This window comes from Syzygium oleosum, unplaced genomic scaffold (assembly GCF_021117445.2).
Source record: "Syzygium oleosum isolate NSW1041296 unplaced genomic scaffold, Sole_v2.1 Sole_v2.40, whole genome shotgun sequence".
Taxonomy (NCBI): Eukaryota; Viridiplantae; Streptophyta; class Magnoliopsida; order Myrtales; family Myrtaceae; genus Syzygium; species Syzygium oleosum.
Genome location: NW_026607524.1, coordinates 193,562 through 211,997, shown reverse-complemented (window position 1 = coordinate 211,997; position 18,436 = coordinate 193,562).

Sequence of the window (18,436 nt, the reverse complement as noted above, 5' to 3'; positions counted from 1 at the left end):
CAGGAGGATGAAGTAATGAACCTAACGCGTGAGTATGAATGTTTTACATCATATGCTTGCGTCTGAGTGAAAGTATTGTGAAATGTGGCATTGCTAAGATTTTGTGGCATATCCATACGGAAAAGGTATAACATGCATTCAAGTTCTATGCATACTGTTTGTTATGCATGCATGTTGGTTATGCTAGGTGAAGTGGTAAGCTAATTTTCCTAACTTAAAACTAGAGATTTCATTTACTAGGTCTCGGCTCATTTCATTATTTTTCAGACTTGTAGGGTGGATGTTCCTTAGCCCCTACATTTTGGAGTTCCCGTATATCATGAAGCTGTGTAAGAAAATGTGTTTGTGCCTGAGTCTGCAGCAGTATATACGAAGTGTAGCTCTACTGTCTGGGTTGACGTGGGATTGGCGGAATGGGTTCCTTATCTTTTTGTTGCATGGTACTTTAACCTTGATGGCGAGTTAGTTGGCCCGTTGAGGGGCTTCGACTTAGACAATGGTGATTCCGCATTGGAAGGCAAAGTTATCGATCCATGACGTCCTCAAACTTTTGTTTAGATAGACTTTTAGAGTAGAAGTCTAGTATGGAGATGGGGACCCTCGACCTACCCAGACTTTGGTTTTTTTTGTACTTGTATGATGTTTGATCTGGGCTTGTAAATATGACAAAGGTTGTTAATAAGAAGCAAAAGTATTTTGACTAAACTTGTGTGATATTCATGTTTAATACTTGTTTAGACTTTGACTTCCGCTGGCTAAATTATAATAATATTAATTGGCACGTGTCGTGTGTGACGTTTTGGGGCGTCACATCTGGCGACCTAGATCTGGGGTCGCCCAAAGCCGATGAGAATAGATATCCGAGCTCAACGACATTGAATCTATCACAGACACCTTCGACTTAGTCGTTCTTGACTCGCGACTCAGTCTTCTCCTCGGTTCTCTGGGCATCGACTTGGTCTTGCACAGCGGCTTATGCGCCGGCTTCGCGGAGAGCTCCTCCGTGGCTGTCTTACTCACAACAGATTTCACCGATAGCTAATGGGGAAAGAAGAGCAGTAGCTCATCGTCTTCTTCGCGGAATTCCGCCTTCACAGTTTAATTTTCAACATATCCCCCTTTGGTTCTTCTGGATTTGTTGTTCTAGAGGGTGAAGTGAAGAGAATTTTGTGTTCGATTTTGAATTTTCCTCTAATTAACTGTTCTTCTTTTCCTTCTTTTTACTGCCACAAGAAGTTGCTGATGGAGGTTTCAAGAGGCGGATTGTTTTAAGTTATTGGTGGTCATCATCAAGTCCTGGGAATGAAGCCACTCGTAGAAAGGGAAAGAAGGAAAAAAAAAAACAAAAAGATGACGTGAAATGACATGTCGAGAGAAATGTACACAGGGAAATAGCACGTCGAGGGTTAACGGGACAGATTTGAAAATAAAGGGAAAGTTAGTATATTATGGTTAAAAAAATATTTGGGCAAAATGGGACTTGATCTTAAATTGAAGGGTTTTTTAGGAAATTTGACATGGATATTTGCAAGAGAATAATTGATGTGAAGGTACAAAATGATCCTTAAAGGTAAAACTCAAGTATTTTTTTGTTTATTTTCAAAAGCAGAGGGATTTCAGTGGTTGCTGTATGAAAAATGAGGTATGTTTTAGTATTTTTCCTTTTAATGATAATTTTACCTTGATATTTAGAATTTGTAAACACCAATAAAATAAGCCCAAAAATCTAATATAGGAGAAATAATTAATATAAAAATCATGGTAAAATAATAAATAAAATAACACTAAGACCTAAAGTTATTTTTAATTTATTTTCCATTTCAATTTATATTTTTTAGCTAGAAAATGTAAAGATAAAAAAAGAAAGGTGGCTCGGTAGGCGGGCCGGCTCACTTATGTTGCTCCCTTGAGCGGGCCTGGGTAGGAATGCAAGAGGTTCGACTCCGGCCCGACCCAAGCCTGCCCACACCCGCCCAATGAGCAAGTCTAGTGAGCAAATACCCTTATAGATGCTACCATTGGGCATTACACATCACTTCTATTTACTTGATTAAGTCAAGAGAAAATGGGACGCTTTAATTATCATTTTGCGCCTACAATGCAATTGCCAATGGCTAACGACATTTCGATAGTGGAGAGTATTGGTTTAGAGTGGTTTTCAATTGTAAGCGGCAAATGATCAAAATAGCCAATAAATTCACTTACGATTGTTTGAAATTATAACGATAACTTGATTCTGAGGTGATTTAAATTAAGAGACAAAAAAAGAAATCTCTACCCCGAAGGCATAGTATGGTACTTTCACATTTAGATGATGCAAAGTGCAAAAATAAAAAAAATAGAGCACAAAAGCTAAGGGTGATTTGTGGGATTTTCTTCTAGGAAAAAAATTGTATTCACCGTCACTTGAATGGAAAGGTATTTCATATGACAAGTACACTTCCTAAGAGTCACTCATGATATACCCAACCAATTGAAAATGATATACATAGACAAATGGCATCAAATAGGGTGATATTCATATCACATGGTTAATGGTGATAACTTTCGTATAAAGCTCACTTGAGTGTCATAATTTTTCTTTTGCTCACTTAAGCGCTACATCGGAGTAAAATTGATTATTTGAGTACTGCTTTTGGCAAATCATCCTACATGGATTTTTTCTATTTTTTTAATTGATTTTTTTAATTATTTTTAAATTTTATTTTCCTTTTTTTTCTTTGTTTTTTTTTTTGTGCGTAGGCCGCAAAGGCTTGCCCTCGACCAATAGAGCCACGAAGGCCTTGGGTGAGGCCATCACTGGCAGTTGGTGAGGGCCTTCGCGGCGAGGCTGCGATGGCCTCACCGGCCGTGGGCGAGGGTGCCAAGGCCCTTGCCACATCTGGACGAGGCCGACGGTAGATTTTTCGGCGAGATAAATTGTCGATGGCACTTAAGTAATTGATTTTTCAAAATTATAGCACTTCAGTGATCGATTTTTAAAATTTGTGGCACTTAAGTGAGCGAAAATAATTACAAAAATTGTCCACGTGGCACTGGAGGTGCCACGTAGGACAATTGACGTCCACGTCGAATTGTGTAGTGAGGCAAATCGTTGATGGCACTTAAATGATTGATTTTTCGAATTTGTGGCACTTAAGCGAGCAAAAAAAAAAAAGTTTTGATACTTAACTGATCGCCGTATGAAAGTTATGACACTCTTACTATTATTATCTCCGCTCAACTATTTCTGGTGCTTGGTTGCACATAGGGTATATGGGATCCATATATGATATTTCTCTTATGAAGGTTCTCTCTGGTGGGTAAAACATTTTGGCACGCAATCCAAAGGAAGTTTCGAATATTTGAGAGTGTTTCTATTTGCCATAACTTTGTTAAGAAGGATTTAGGCCTTTGGAAAGAGGATGATGATGTGGCTATTTGCTGTAGTAGACCTGGTTGGTTTAGTTTATTGAAGGCGCTCTTAATCGAGTAGTTACCTGTTGACACCTGATTTTTGCCGGTCCGATAAATTGGTGCCTAAAAATCTAAATGGACCAAATTAGTGCAAAATAGAGATAATAATATAAAATTATTAGAAAATATATAAATATATATGAAAAAAGGAAAATTGGGCCCGTTCGAACCGACCCGCTTTCGGCCTGTTTTTTGTTATTTGTTCTGGCCCGATAGCCCCAGCCCAACTGGGCCTGTTCTTTCCTCTCTACAGCTTGGCCCAACCATTCAATCCTCTTGTCCTCTCTTTCGTGAGCATGAAGGACAGCCATGAGCAAAACAAAAGACAGAGCAGACAGGCAGCTCTCAGTTTTCTTCTCGTTCCTTCCCAGGAAGGTTCACCCACTTCTCCGTCTCGCTCGGCCGACCATCTTCCCCGCCAGCCACCACTGGCGCACGCCCCCCATCTCTCTCATCGTGACCCTTGGCCTCTTCCGGTCATAGTGGTGGTGGCTATTCCTTCAACCGACCACTGGAGATCCCATCGCCGTCGCTCCATTGCTCGGCCCAACCTTCCCAAAGAGGTCCCTGTTTCCCTCGCGTCGACCCTCGGTGGCAGCTCCTGCTTGTGACACTTTCCGACGTCCTCTCGCGCCGACCTGCCAAGCGGTACTCCTTAGCCATCCACGAACCAGCATACTTGTCGATTCTCGTCGTCAGTTTTGGATGAACACCTACTGGAGCCACAACCCCTTTTCCGGCGATGCTCGCTGTTTGAGGCCGCCACAGTCAGTCTTTTATTTCCTCGCCTTTAGTGTGCATATATCTTTTTGATTTGCTGGAATGTGGTTTGTTTTTTATGTGTGTTTTTGGCAACATCAACGTTGCCGGAATGGTTTCGGCAGGGTCGGAGTGGTAGACGTCAGGGTGACGTGACGACCGACTGGGCGTGGTTGTTGCCATAGGCGGTGTTGTTCCGACAACCGGAGGTGGTGGTCGATGGACAGGGAAGGAAACCCCCGCGAAGAACCGAGAATGGGAGCTCTCGGTCAAGCTTCAGTGAAGGAGGAGTCCTCGGTGAAGAAACAACGGGAAGAAGAAGACCAGAACAAAAAAAAAAATCATAAAAATCCGAAAATATAAAAATATCTAAAAAATATCAGAAAATATAAAAATTTGAATATAATAGAAATCGGATCTGATCTGATTTAACGGATCCGGGTCGGTCTCTAGATCGGGTTGGAGCATGGGGTGTTTTTGGGCTGAATTTAGTTGCTTTGGACTAGGCCCAAGGCCGGTCCGATTTCCAGACATAACTCGGACCCACGGTCCAGGTCGGACCGTCTATTAGGACCGGGTTCCCTGACCCGGTCCGAAGTCCATTTTCCCGAATTAAAATAATAATAAAAATATTTAAAAATTTAAAATAATTAAAAATTCAGAAAAATTCAGAAAAATTAGGAAAGATTTAAAAATTAGTTTTGGGGTTAATTTCATTAGATCTTAGTGTTAATTTTATTCTAGACTCAGTATAAAAAATAGAATAAAAGGTGAAAACCTTTGAAAATTGAGCCCAAAAAGTTGAATAAGCCATTAGGGCTTTACTATAGGGCTTTTGATTGCCTTTTCTTTTATAGAGACGATGCTAGATCGATGGTTGCTTATTTCTGTTATGATTATTTGATTGCGCATTTTAATATATTGATTGTTATTTTCCATTTTTAGAATGGTTACGATGAACCTTCGACAGGCTGCCCTGACTAGTTAGTTAGCAAATGGTTAAGTTTAGGTACCGAAATGGCATTAGTTAGATGACCAATGTATTCAAGTCCCCGATCCTTAGAATCTCTGATTGCACACGTATCGAGACGACACTCTCGCGTTTCGATTAGGGTTTCTAGCCAAACCTTGATTATGGCTAGTGGCGACTCCAATTGAATGCGTAGATTAGAAACTAAGTCACACGAGGTATGAGGCTTGGGAGTGCCTCTGTTCTTAGATAGATTAGCCTTTTGGTTGGTCCTTTGACCGAACCAACCGATGTTCACGTCCATTGACAAATACTTCTAAACCTATTTCCCCTCAAGGATGGTCCCTTCAAGAATTTCGGAAAGGTCACGGCATTACCGCTTCTATTTCCTATCCAAATCATGCGATCCTCCATTGGATTTCTATTTATAGGAATGGCCAAAATTTCGTAGGCTATTTCCTCATTGAACATTGTCCGCAACCTGTTTTCATTCCATGTTCTGGTTTCCTGATTAATTAGATCCTCGTCTTTCTGTGGTTCGTCTCGGTTAGCCAGACCACCGATGATACCTCTACTCAACCATCTATCCTCTTGAATCTTGATCGATTTACCATTACCTACTGTCCATCTCACATTTCCATTGTAAGCGTCCCTACCAATAAGTAAACTTTGCCATCCCCATGAGGGTCTCGAGCCTTTCCTTGAATTCTAGAAGTCTCCATTGGGAAAATATATTCTTTTGAACAATTGACACCAAAGGGCTAATGGTGATTGTAAAAGTCTTCATGCCTGTTTATCCAACATTGCCTTGTTTAATGAGACAAGGTCATGAAAGCCGATCCCTCTACTATCTTTCTTGCTTTTCAGGATATCCCATTTTTTCTAGTGCAACCCCCTTTTACATCATTTTGCTTCCATCAGAAAGAGGCTATTCTTTGTCCAATGGCTTTGTAAACCGAAATCAGGATTTTAAAGATGGACATGGCATATTGAGGCAAGACTTGCACAATAGTCATGATCAGCTTTAGATATTAGCTTCTCCTTCCAACCCTCGAGTTTCATGATTACTCTAGCCAAGATCCAGGTAAACATGCCCCTTTTAGTTTGTCCCCAATCCGAGGGAATGCCCAAATACTTCCCAGTTTTTTAAATTACTGAGACTTTGTGCTTGGAAGCCATGTTTTTGCTCAAGCTTTCCAGACATCTCTTGGTGAAAAAAATCCCTGCCTTGTTCAAATTAATGGCTTGCCTTAAAGCAAAACAATATTGGTTCAACATCGCAGCTAGGTTTTGACACTCCATAATCTTCCCGTCTAGAAAGAATATAGCATAAGGTTTGACAAAACCTGTTAAGCTTGATTCCTATAATTCTATCTTCTTCCACTGCTTTGTTTATGTATATAAAAAGTGCATTAGCCATAATGATAAATAAATAGGGAGATAATGGATCACCTTTCTTATGCCTCTCGTGGGTTAGAAAAACTTTGGTGGTTCACTATTGAATTTTTCGCTGAAAGTCACCGATTTTTTGCATGTGATGATCAAAAACACCCATTTCTCACAAAAAAAAACCATTTTCTTCATCCGAACTTCCCAAAAATCCTTCTCCACCCAGTCGTACGCCTTTTGCATATCAAATTTCAAAATTGCCTAGAACTTTTCTTTTCAATTCCTTATCCTTAACTGATGCAACACTTCTTGGATAACCATGATATTGTCCTGAATTTGTTTTCCATTCACAAAAGCACTTTGCTCTATTGCAATTATCTCGAAGAGCTAGGGTTTAAGGCAATTGGCCAAGACTTTGGAAATGATTTTTGTATGCAAAGTTGAACAAACTAATATGCCTGAGCTGGGCTAAACTTTTTGGATTTGGAACTTTGGGAATTAGGGAAATATAGGTCCTATTGAGTTCAGGATTAAGAATACCTGAATCAAAGAATTGTTGGACTTTCTGGATCACATCCTGTTTCATATCCTTCCAATGGTGGTGGAAGAATTGGTCATTAAGCCTATTGGGACCTGGTGCCGTTATCGCTCTCAATTGAAAAACTGCAATTTCCACTTCTTCCCCGGTAAGTGGACCCACTAAAACTTCATTAATGTGCTCCCCTACCAAGCACGGGCATTGGTCTAGAACTGGCTGAAAGTTTCTTGGCCCACCGGAAGTATACAGGTGCTGGAAAAATTGGGTTGTGTGTTGTTTTAAGAGGGTTGGGTAGCGGCTCCATTCTAGCTCATCAATTTTTAGCATGGAAATTATGTTCCTTTGTCGGCTTTGCACGTTTGTGGCATAAAAGAACTTCGTGTTTCTATCCCCCCACTCCAGACACTGAATCTATCATCTCATACCCCAATACAACTCCTTTTGTCTCCATAGTTTCTCAATATCCCATTTAATCTGTTGTGTTGCTTCGCCACTTGAGTTTTTCAAGTTCCTGTTCATCTGTTCAATCAAGTCTCTTTTTAAAGCTTCAATTTGGCGGGGGCCGTTGGAAAACTCTTTTTACTCCACGCTTGTGGTTTCCTAGTTATTTCTTTAAGTTTGCGCAACAAGCCCTCATTCTTCAATGGCGGATCATACCACACCTTTTCTACCAACTCCCTATACCCCTTGTCTTCTAACCAAAATGCCTCAAATTTGAAGGCTTTTCTTCTTTTCCTTACCTTAGGTTCTAAGGACAAAAAAATTGGGCCGTGGTTTGAATATGGCCGGAAAAGCAAAAGTTTCAGCATTTGGAAACAAGACTCTCCATTCGAAAGTGCAAAGTGCTTTATCAAGCCTTTCTTCACTAGAGCCTCATCTTCAAAATTGTTAGCCATGTGAATGCACAACCTTTACTTTAAATATCCATAAAGGAGAATTCGTTAAAGAATTCTCAAAAAGCAACAAACCTGTAGTTGTCCACCCCTTTTCTCCTTACTTTCTCCCGATGGTATAATATTTAATTAAAATCCCTCATACAAACCCAAGGGAGGGAGTTTGATGAGTGAATGTTTCTCATTTTCTCCCATAACACCCTCCTCTCTTGAAAATCTCTCAAAGCCTGTACAAAGGTGAGCCTCATAACTGTGCCACTACGTTAAAGAATTCTCGAAAAGCAACAAACCTGTAGTTGTCCACCCCTTTTCTCCCGACTTTCTCCCAATGGTATAATATTTAATTAAAATCCCTCATACAAACCCAAGGGAGAGAGTTTGATGAGTGAATGTTTCTCATTTTCTTCCATAACACCCTCCTCTTTTGAAAATCTCTCAAAGCATGTACAAAGGTGAGCCTCATAACTGTGCCACTACTTTGACTTGTGCAAACAAGATCTATGAAATCCTTGCTTGTGGAAACTACCTCCATTGTCGACTCCCCGTTCCAAAAGACTGCTAACCCCTTGCAATTCCTATTGGATTAACCACTATCGAACGCTAGAAATTGAGACGATGTCTTATATGATCCACTACTTCCTCCTTATTCATTGTTTCCATAAGAAATATCACTTTGGGCCTTTCTTGAGCCACAAGGGCTCGAAGTGCCTGGAACGTTAGAGGTGTGCTCAACCCCTAACAATTCTAGCTCACAATATACATATATCCCCCAGTGGCTTATTATGGCTAGCCACCAAAACCCGTTCCTTCATGGGAGACTCTAGTAATTTGGATTCATCGAGAACAAATGGTTCAACCTCTTGAGAGTCATTGGACTTGTATCATCTCATTTTCTTTCATGATGGAGTTTTTTATCCTTCTAGCTTATCTTGAATGACTCGATCAGCTCCCCATTCATTATTTCACTCCATGGGAGTCAGTAAGGCTGCGAATGGTAACCATTCTGTTTCTCTATTTCTGTTCCAGAAATAGGTTTGGAACAGAAATCCGTTTGGTAACGAAATTCCAATTTCTATTTCTGGAACAAATTTTTGTTCCAGAAATAGGTTTGGAACAGAAATCAGAAGTTAAAATTTTTTGCTTCTCTATTTCTGGAACAGAAATGAGAAACAAAATTTTTTTGTTCTTCTCATCACTTTCTCTCGCTATTAGCCGGTCGCTCACTCGCCGCCCATTGCCGGCCGCCACCAGCCACCGCCGCTGGCCACCGTCTCCTGCCGCCATAGGCCGCCACCCACCACCAACCACCGTCTCTCACCGCTACCCGCCTCCCACCCCCGGCCTCCCTCCGCCTACCACCGCCACCCGCCTTTGGCCGCCGCCCACCTCCCACCGCCAGCAGTTGTGGGCTACCGGCCACCGTATCCCGCCGCCACCCGCCTCCCACCCCCGGCCTCTCTCCTCCCGCTACCGCCGCCCACCTCCCATCGCCGGCCGCTGCCCACCGGCCACCATCTCCCATCGCCGGCCGCCCTCCTCCTACTGCCACCTGCCTCCCACAGCTGGCCGCCGCCCGCCATCCACCGGTCACCATCTCTCGCCGGCCGCCGTGGGCCGCCGTCCACCGTCTCCCGCCGCCGGCCTCCACCCACCTCCCGCCGCCGGCCGCCGTCCATCAGCCACCATCTCCCACCGTCGGCCACCATCCTCCCGTCACCGCCCGCCTCCCACCGCCGGCCACTGTCTCCTGCCGCCACCCGCCCTCCTCCTTCCACCATCCACCGCCCGCCGACCACCCGAGAAGAAGAAATTTTGTGCCGTTATCAAACAAATTTCTGTTTCTAGAACAGAAATTTTGTGTCATTATCAAACGTATTTTTTTGCTCAGAAACTCCTCCAGGAAGAGAAATAGAAAAATCAATTTCTGGCCAGAAATTGATTTCTGAAACACAATGGTTACCATTCGCAGCCTAAGCAGTAGTTGCATTTCTTGGTTTCTTTTACCCCTTGCAGCCTGTACCCCCATTAGCTTTCCCTTTCCCCTTCAATTCGGGTTTTCAGCTTGCTAAATGTCCATGGGATTTGGTTCTTGTACCCCTTCAACTTTAGCTAGTTGTGTATTCTCTGGGATATTGGCCTAGAGTGGAGTTTATGGTATAATCCCGTCCTCCTCCATCTTTGAGAATTCATTCCCATAGAATAACTTCCATAACGGGCTTATATCTTGCGCTTCAACTTTTAGCCAATAGCTGAAATTTCCAGCAGTATTTTTTTTAAACTTGATTTTTCGTATGGAACTTCCTTACAATTAGTTGTGAAGTGGCCAGTTTTCCTGCCTGAGTAGCAAAAAGCAAGAGTTGTTCATACTTGAAATCAACCCATGATTGGTCATCCTCATAGTTCACCACAGCCCTTGGTAACAGTGGGTTTGCAAGATTAATAAATACTCTAGCTCTTCCCACTTTGCAAGGGCTTCCGCCTTTTCCTTCCAATTTCAATTCCAACACCTTCCCCAATTTAGAAGCCACTTCTAGCATCACATTCTCAGTAAATTTTACCAACGGGAGATTGTGAACTTGTACCCAAAAGGCACAATGGGTAAAGTCATGGCGAACTTTAGGAAAAAGTTGTTGAAGGTTTAAAAGATTACCCGAGAAAGACCACAGGTTGTCTTCAAGGACCTTCTTCTTTTCTGCGTTTGAGCTAAAAGTGAAGGAGAAAAGATCTGATTCCATTTGGTCACAAATCACGTTCTTCATTTTCTGTACTTTCTTCATTGTTGATAAGACGGCTTGATAGTTTGTATTTGTTGACACCTGATTTTTAGCTGATGCGTCGTAAAGGTAAAAACTTGAGATTAGGGTTTCTGATCGCGATAGAACCCGTTTCTCAACCAAAAAGAATCATTTAACACAATTTCTTGCATTAGCCCTTCATTTCCTTGTTATTTGTAGGTTAATCTCAAAAAGTAAACTTTTTGGTCAAATTTTGACCGAAAAGTCAACCCCAAGTCAAAATTTGGTTATTGCATGAAAACCCCCAAAATAGTGTCAATTTAACTTTTTCATTGTCAAATTTCAAAAAAATCAAAGTTTGACCCATTAATTGACATTTAGTAACTAATAACTAAAATGTTGACTTAGGTCAACACTTTGTTCAAAAAAATTTGAAAAATTAAAACCCCTAAATCAACTCATTTTCACTTCAATTTGACTTTGGCATCGTCAATTTACAAAAATCGATTTAGAACCAACATTTTCCCAATTTGTAGATTTTTGTTTGAAATCGGCCAAAAATGAAATTACTTTGTTTCTAGTCATTTTTTAGGATAGTTTCCTTCACGACATTTGATCTAGAGGTCATCTCACATTCAATTTTCAAACCAATTTTAGAATTCCATGCCAAGGGTAAAACCCCCAATTTGAGTCCTAATTAAGGGTCGCGGTTGGCTCTTCATGATTTGCTCAATTAAATCATGAATGAGTCCATTTTCTTATATGGGACTCAAATCCAAAATCAATTTTGACAAATTCACATGAATTCAAGTCAATTTGATCAATTTGGCTAACTAAAGACTTACAAAATCAAGTTAGTTTGGTCCAATTGATGCAATTGAACTTGACCCATCTAATCTAGGGGTTAATTTGATAGATGGAGCTTCAATTTGACGATTAAGCTCCAATTTCCTTTTGGGATTTAATTCGGACCATTATGTGGAAATTAATTCGAGCACATTAGAGTGTTTTAAACCCATTCAATTGAATCAATTGATTGCTTTTCAAGTCAATTGGGTTTAATTGAAATCAATTTTATCATTTGGGGACAAAAATTACACAAATTGCCTGAATTTAATGAAAATCCTCAATTTGTGTGGGCAAATCAATTGGGATGAAATTGGCATTATCCTGAATTCGACCCACTTTCATGATCAATGAAATAGATGTTTATTTCTCATTTCATTTTAGTAAGTCTCGCTCGGAACGGATCCTTATCGGGATACTGACCAATAGGGAATGACTAACTAGGAAAACGGTACGTAGACCTACGAACTCGACCGTGAATCGAGTCCGATTCCAAGAAACGACGAGAGAATATTTTGGGCCAATGTGGGCCGATCCAAGGGAGGTGACGGATTTGGTTTGGCCAACGACGTACGATCGGAACGCGGGTGATTCCGCACGGCCGAGAGTACGCATGGCGAACAATCCCGAACTTATTCCGAACGGTCGCGACCTCCAGAACTAACGATAAATTCTCGTGTTCTCTTGGAAATCGAGACCGTCACGACTCAAGTAATCCTAAGTCTATACACGTAACCCCTAAACAGCCGCCCGTTAGTGAGAGACGCTAAAATCGCATTTGAGCGAAATTGATCGTGGAATTGAGTTCGGACTTGAGTGTCGAATTTCATGGACGTACGCGACTATTTTGCAAGGACAACGTCGTATTAGTGTGGCCAATTATAATTGGGATCGGTATAGTCGAAAAATGGAATTTCGGACCGGGAATGGAAAATTACCGATTTGCCCTTGAGCCCTAAGTGTTAATTCCGAATTTTTAGAGGATTAATTGGTCTTGATCAGCCCCCTTGAGTGCCAAAATTGATGGACAATTCAGCCCCCATCACTCTTGCTCATTTCCCAAAGTGCCCTTGGATATTTTGGTCTAGAACCCATCTTGGCCATTGATCTTGATTGGATGTGATTGGCCTTTGAATTGTGGCCCTTAGATCAAGTACTGAGTGGAGAGGGTAAGATGGTAATTGCTAGGGAGTAGCTCACCAACCCCCACCAACCCATTTGTGGATAAACCTCTCTCTCTCTCTCTCTCTCTTGCAATCTCTCTCTCCTCTCACTCTCACCAACCGGCCAACTCTCCTCTCTCCCTCACGCCTCACTCTCTCCCTTCTCTCTTCCTTGGCCGCGTGAGGAGCAGCCACCGCCGGAGCCGCCGCACGCCGCCGCCGCTCGCCGGTGCCGCCGTCGTGTGCCACCGTCCACGCCACCATCTTCACCCGACCATCCCGTTTCTCTCACTCTCTCTTCCTCCTCATTTCGGCACCATCACCACCACCATCATCTCCCCCTTCACCGCCTAGCCCAGTTGAGAGCCCCAACCGTCGCCGCCGCCGTTCACCGCCGAGCGTCGCCGTGAGGACGCCGGAGCGCCGCCGCTGAACCGGGTTGATCCAGCTGCTATTCGGCCCGTTTCTCTCCTTGTTCAGCCCACATTTGAAGCTTGAAAGCTAGTGAGTGGAAACCCTAACCCTTAATTAGGATTATGTGCACTTTAGACAAATTTTAGGGGTTATTATGGAATTTTAGGGGTTAATTAGTGTGGGCTGATTAGGGCTGATTTTGTGGTTGTTTTGATGGATTAGTGTGATGATTTAAATGTGATTTGGTGACCTAGAAAGGGCGGATTGTTGGTTGATCATTGTGGACTTGATTTGGGCTAATATGTGGATTAAAATGAGTGCAATTTGTGGGCTGAGCATTGGCTGGTTTGGTGGTGATTTTAATGGCCTAAGGTGATGATTTGGAGGTGGATTAGTGACCTAGAGTGGACTTTTTAAGGGCTGATCATAGTGAGCCGAATTGGGCTATGTGTGATTAATTTGTGGTTTAATTGTGAATTGCCGAGTGTGCCTTGATTTGCCTATGTAGTGGCTGATTTGTGTGTGAATTATGCTTAATTATGCAATGCCATGTTGAGTGCTAGTGTGGCCGAATGATGAGAGGCATTGAGAACCCTAGACTCGAGCAAATTTTAATGGCTTGATTGTGTGACTTTCGTGGGTCAATTATGTGCAGTGGCTATTGTGATTGAAATGATTCATTGGGCATGTTAAGATGTGAATTGAGCACATTGTGGCATTAATTGAGCATGTGATCACGTAAATTGCCCTGAGGCGTCGTTTACGCGGGGTTCAGATAATAAATGGTGGTTTGCGCTCGTGTGATCACATAAACCCTGAGGCGTCGTTTACGCTGGGTAATGAGTCCTGAGGCGTTTAACGCGAGACGATGCCCGGATTACCGGAAGATGGCCGACCTGAGGCGTCCCACACGCGGGTTGTGTCATGAGCTTGATGCGTTTTACGCGGGCCGGAGATCGATCGAAAAGTGATAGACCTTATGCGTGTTACGCGGGTCGAACCTGATGCGTTTTACGCGGGTCGGTGATAAAATGGAAAGTTGGCACGTGTGCAAGTGTGCAAGTGTGCATTGAATTGTGCAAGCATAAGCATGACATTGGCAAGTGTGCGAAGAGTGCATAAACGAGTGCAAACATGTGTGTGGCATGTGACAGTGGCCAATTGACATGTGTATGTGCATTGCTGGACATAGTATTATTATTATTATGTGCCTAACCTGCAGGGTCACTATATGCTTGATTTGGGCCCGAGGGCCTAAGTCGTGTGATTGATCAACTGTGTGTTTAGTTGATACTTGTTCGGGAGGTGCATGTTAGCCTAGTTTTGGATTAGGGGGCCTACTCGCTGAGATTTATTCTCATTGTTGTTTAAACCCCACTTTTCATACCCCCGACCTTGAGATGGTGGATGCGTCACTTCGTTTTGGGATCCCGTATCGCATAGAGCGATCGGTGACGGTACACCCCGTAGGGAACGGGGAGTCGTATGTTAGGTACTACAATATAGTATGGGTCGATGAGGGCGGGCCACATTTCCGGGCCCATCCCTATCTTGCGTGGTGTTTTCGGGACGAGTTCGGCACCCATGGACCTCTTAGGACCTTCGACGTCCCATTCGATATATTAGGCCAGCCGAATCCGCAGGCCTCTGATGGAGAGAACGTGAGCCCCGCTGCCACGTCCGAGGAGGATTCCGGCGCCCGGCCAGTCATCATCGAGATGGATGCCGAGTCCGAGGGAGAGGAGCCGATGGACTGGGAGTCCGACATCACGGAGCCAGAGCCCATGGAGCAGGAGCTAGAGCCGGAGGATGATTCCGGGGAGGAGTCAGTGGACACAGAGTCTGAGTCGGATTCGATGGATTCTGAGTCCTCAGGATCCGACTCGGACTGGTTGCCCTAGGGTTCGTCCTTGACCATGGTTAGGTAGGGCCGACACTTTTTGATAGAGCCCTTCTTAGAGTTAGTCCCTGACCCCCGAGCCACATATCCCTTTTTTATGTTAGTGGCTGTTGACCCATTTTGGTGTATATGTGTAGTTCTTTTGCAATGGATATTGTAAATCCCTGTTGTTAATGCAAGTATGTATTTATGATGGTTGTTGTTCGATGGCTATCCTTGGTCATGTGTTTTATCGTACGGGTGTAATGTTGCTTCCGCTTGTGCATTGTTCTCTGTTTTGGATTTTGGGTCGGCAACGCGTCCTAGGACGTCGCACTCGAATCGACCTCGGTAGGGTTGTCGCGTGCCGTAGGGTTCGGGGAGTGACATCCATGATGAAATTGGGACAAAATAATTCAATTGAGATTTGAATAATGAGTTTGATTGAGTTTAATCGAGTTTAATCGGTTGGATTTGAGTTGTTTTCTCTTAATTTGACTCATTTCTTTGACAATTGTTCAGGACTTCTTTGCAATTAAGTCCCCCAGATGACTAAATTGCACAAAACTTTGGCCAGTGACCCGATTGAACCTGCCTGAATCGGTCCAATTGACCAGCAGCATTTTTCACCGGGCCATTTTTGGCCACCTTTGGTCACCTCAGCCCTTGGCCGACCAAGCCTTCTACCATGTGTCAAAATTACACAAATTCCCCTAGGTGAAATTACAAAAATGCCTCTAATGTCATGTCATTAATCCATATCATCAAATTTAGACCAATTAGAGCATTTCCTTAATAATTAAACAAATATTCTTGGCCATTCATCAAGAGCTCATCTTGGCCATCTATTATGCAATGTCACCTTTCCAAGTTATCCAAATTCAACCAATGAGAGACATATTTAGCCATTAAGGAAATAATGTGAGTCACTAGATAAATCCAAGGGTTTAGATTTGAACTCAAGGGGCTATATAAGCTTTTTTCCCTCCAAAATTTGGGGGGTTAGCCATTTTGAAATATGAAATTATCTCTATAGAAAGATAAGCACTCTCATCTTTGTCTGTCTCTCTCGGCCGGAGCCTCCACCGCCCACACCGGCCTTTCTTCGGCGATCCACCGCTACACCGGCGTTCCTTCGCGTCCCCCCTAGCTGGTCGTCAAAGTCCCCAAGTCGGAGCTACGCCGGAGTGCCACGAATCGGCTCAATTTCCTTCCCGGTTTCATCACCGGTCTTCTCGTTGGTGTGCTGATATGGCGACTTCCAATGACTGTCCGGTGGTTGGTGGCCCTCTCTTTTTAGTCCTAGCCGTGCGATTAACTTCCTCAGCCCATCCTTGAGGCTGTGGTGGCTGGCCTTCATCGAAACAACCGCCGATTTCCTCAATTTCACTTGATTTTGATAATTAGTTACTACATGTTCTTTCTATCTCTTCGGATCCTTATCTCACTTCGATCTTTGGTGATGTGATTTAGATATTGGAGAGCTATTCTCGGCACCATTGTGAAGTTCATTGGTGGCCAAATAGCTCGCTCAACTTCAACAAGTTCATCGAACAAGGTATGTGCATCTAAACTTAGTTTAGGTAGAGGAGATTGGATTATATGGCCAATGTTGATGTTGTGGATGCTTAATATAGACCTTAGAATGTTGATTGAGTAGCTTGCAATGAGTATAAATTGATCATGGATTTGCTAGATGATTGATTGAAGATGTTTGATGATTCTGGAAATTCGTATGTCTACTGAACCAGTGATCTTCAACTGATGATTTGAGCTTGAAAATGTTAAAATTTCGAAATGAACTTGGCTAGTGATTGAAAATCTCGTCCTAAGCTTCGCTTTGATAGGTCATGTGTCAAGATTGAGTATCGTTTACTATGTCAAATCATCTTCGAAAATTCAAGTTAGAATTTGGACTTTCTAAATTTGTGCCTGACTAACCTTGTCCGGTTCTTCGATTTTTTTTTTGTTTAGAATTTGGGAATAGTTTCTTCATGAAAGTTGTATAACATATCCTCATCTGTGAAGCCACAGAATTTCATGTAATTTCATACTGGTTAAAGTAGTTCGATGCATGCTTGAAAAAGACGTCACTAAACTGTGTTTTGATATGAAAATTTCCAGTTTCAGTGGTTGATTTTGTTTTACAATTTTCACAAAGTTTGAGTCCTTTTTTGTGAAAAATTAAAAATGAAAAGTTGTTCATTGGGACCTTAATGTAACAACTGGAAAGTTTGGGAACCTAATAGCAACATTTCAGGGGCCAATTTGGCATAAATTTCGGATAAGGTCAGTTCGGCCTTGAAAACAGTTTTGCAACTGAGTCTCGGGTAAAAACTGAATTACTGGGAAAAATCAAGGGGATTTTAGCAAAATTTTAAAACATGAAAATTGTTCATGACACGATTTTCCAACTTCCTGTTAAATTTTACCCAGTTTGAACGTCGTTTAATATTTTTCCCGCATTTTTTCAAATCACGGACTGAAATCGGGTCGAGTATGGGATATCCGGATCAAATCCCAATTTTCGGTTAAATCGGGTAAGAATTGGTCCAAATGGTCTCCATGAATTTTGATTCTTACGTCTCAAGCTTTCTAAGAATGCTTGAACCATGTTAATCTGACTTCATTTGTTAATTCAATTAGGTCCAAATAGAACCTGCTTGAATCTGAACTCTAATTGAATAAGTGATCCTCATAAGGCTCACTTCACTTTGTGTGATTGATTGAGAAAGAAGGTCACTTGGCCTAATTGCATGTTTAATTCCTTGCTTATGCATTTGTTTGCTTAATGAGTGTTTAGGTTCAATGCATGTATGGTGGACACTTAGAATCAACCTTAGGGGTTAAATGATATTGACCATCGTTTTGTGAATGCAAAATGGTAACCGGTTATCATTAACCATTAATCAATCAATGTTAGTTGATTAAGTGGTTGGGTGATCGAAATGCATGAAAGGCAAAGGCCGACCCCGAGGCCAATTCAATGCTTTGATGAGTGGATGTCATTGCCTTGCTTTGATTATATGCTTGCTTGTTACTTGTTTAGAATGAGTGAGTTCAATAAAAACCGACATCACCAAGGCGGTCCATAGAGGAGGTGGCTGAGGACCTTGAGGGTGGAAATTAAAGACCAATGTCCAATCCAGCCTCATTTTGTACCAATTCATGTCACCCAACTATGTCTAGGGTTTTTCAATTTATTTTGTAATAAACACCCGACGAGTTGCGGGTTTTCATTCCTTCTTCTTAGATTAGCTCGCCTTTCAATTTCATCGAGTGTTTACTTTACGTTTCATCTTTTCAATACATTGCTTGTTAATTTTCTATCTTCTAGGATTAGTTTAGAATCTTAAATGAAAAAACACAAAAACAATATGTATGGACAATTAGT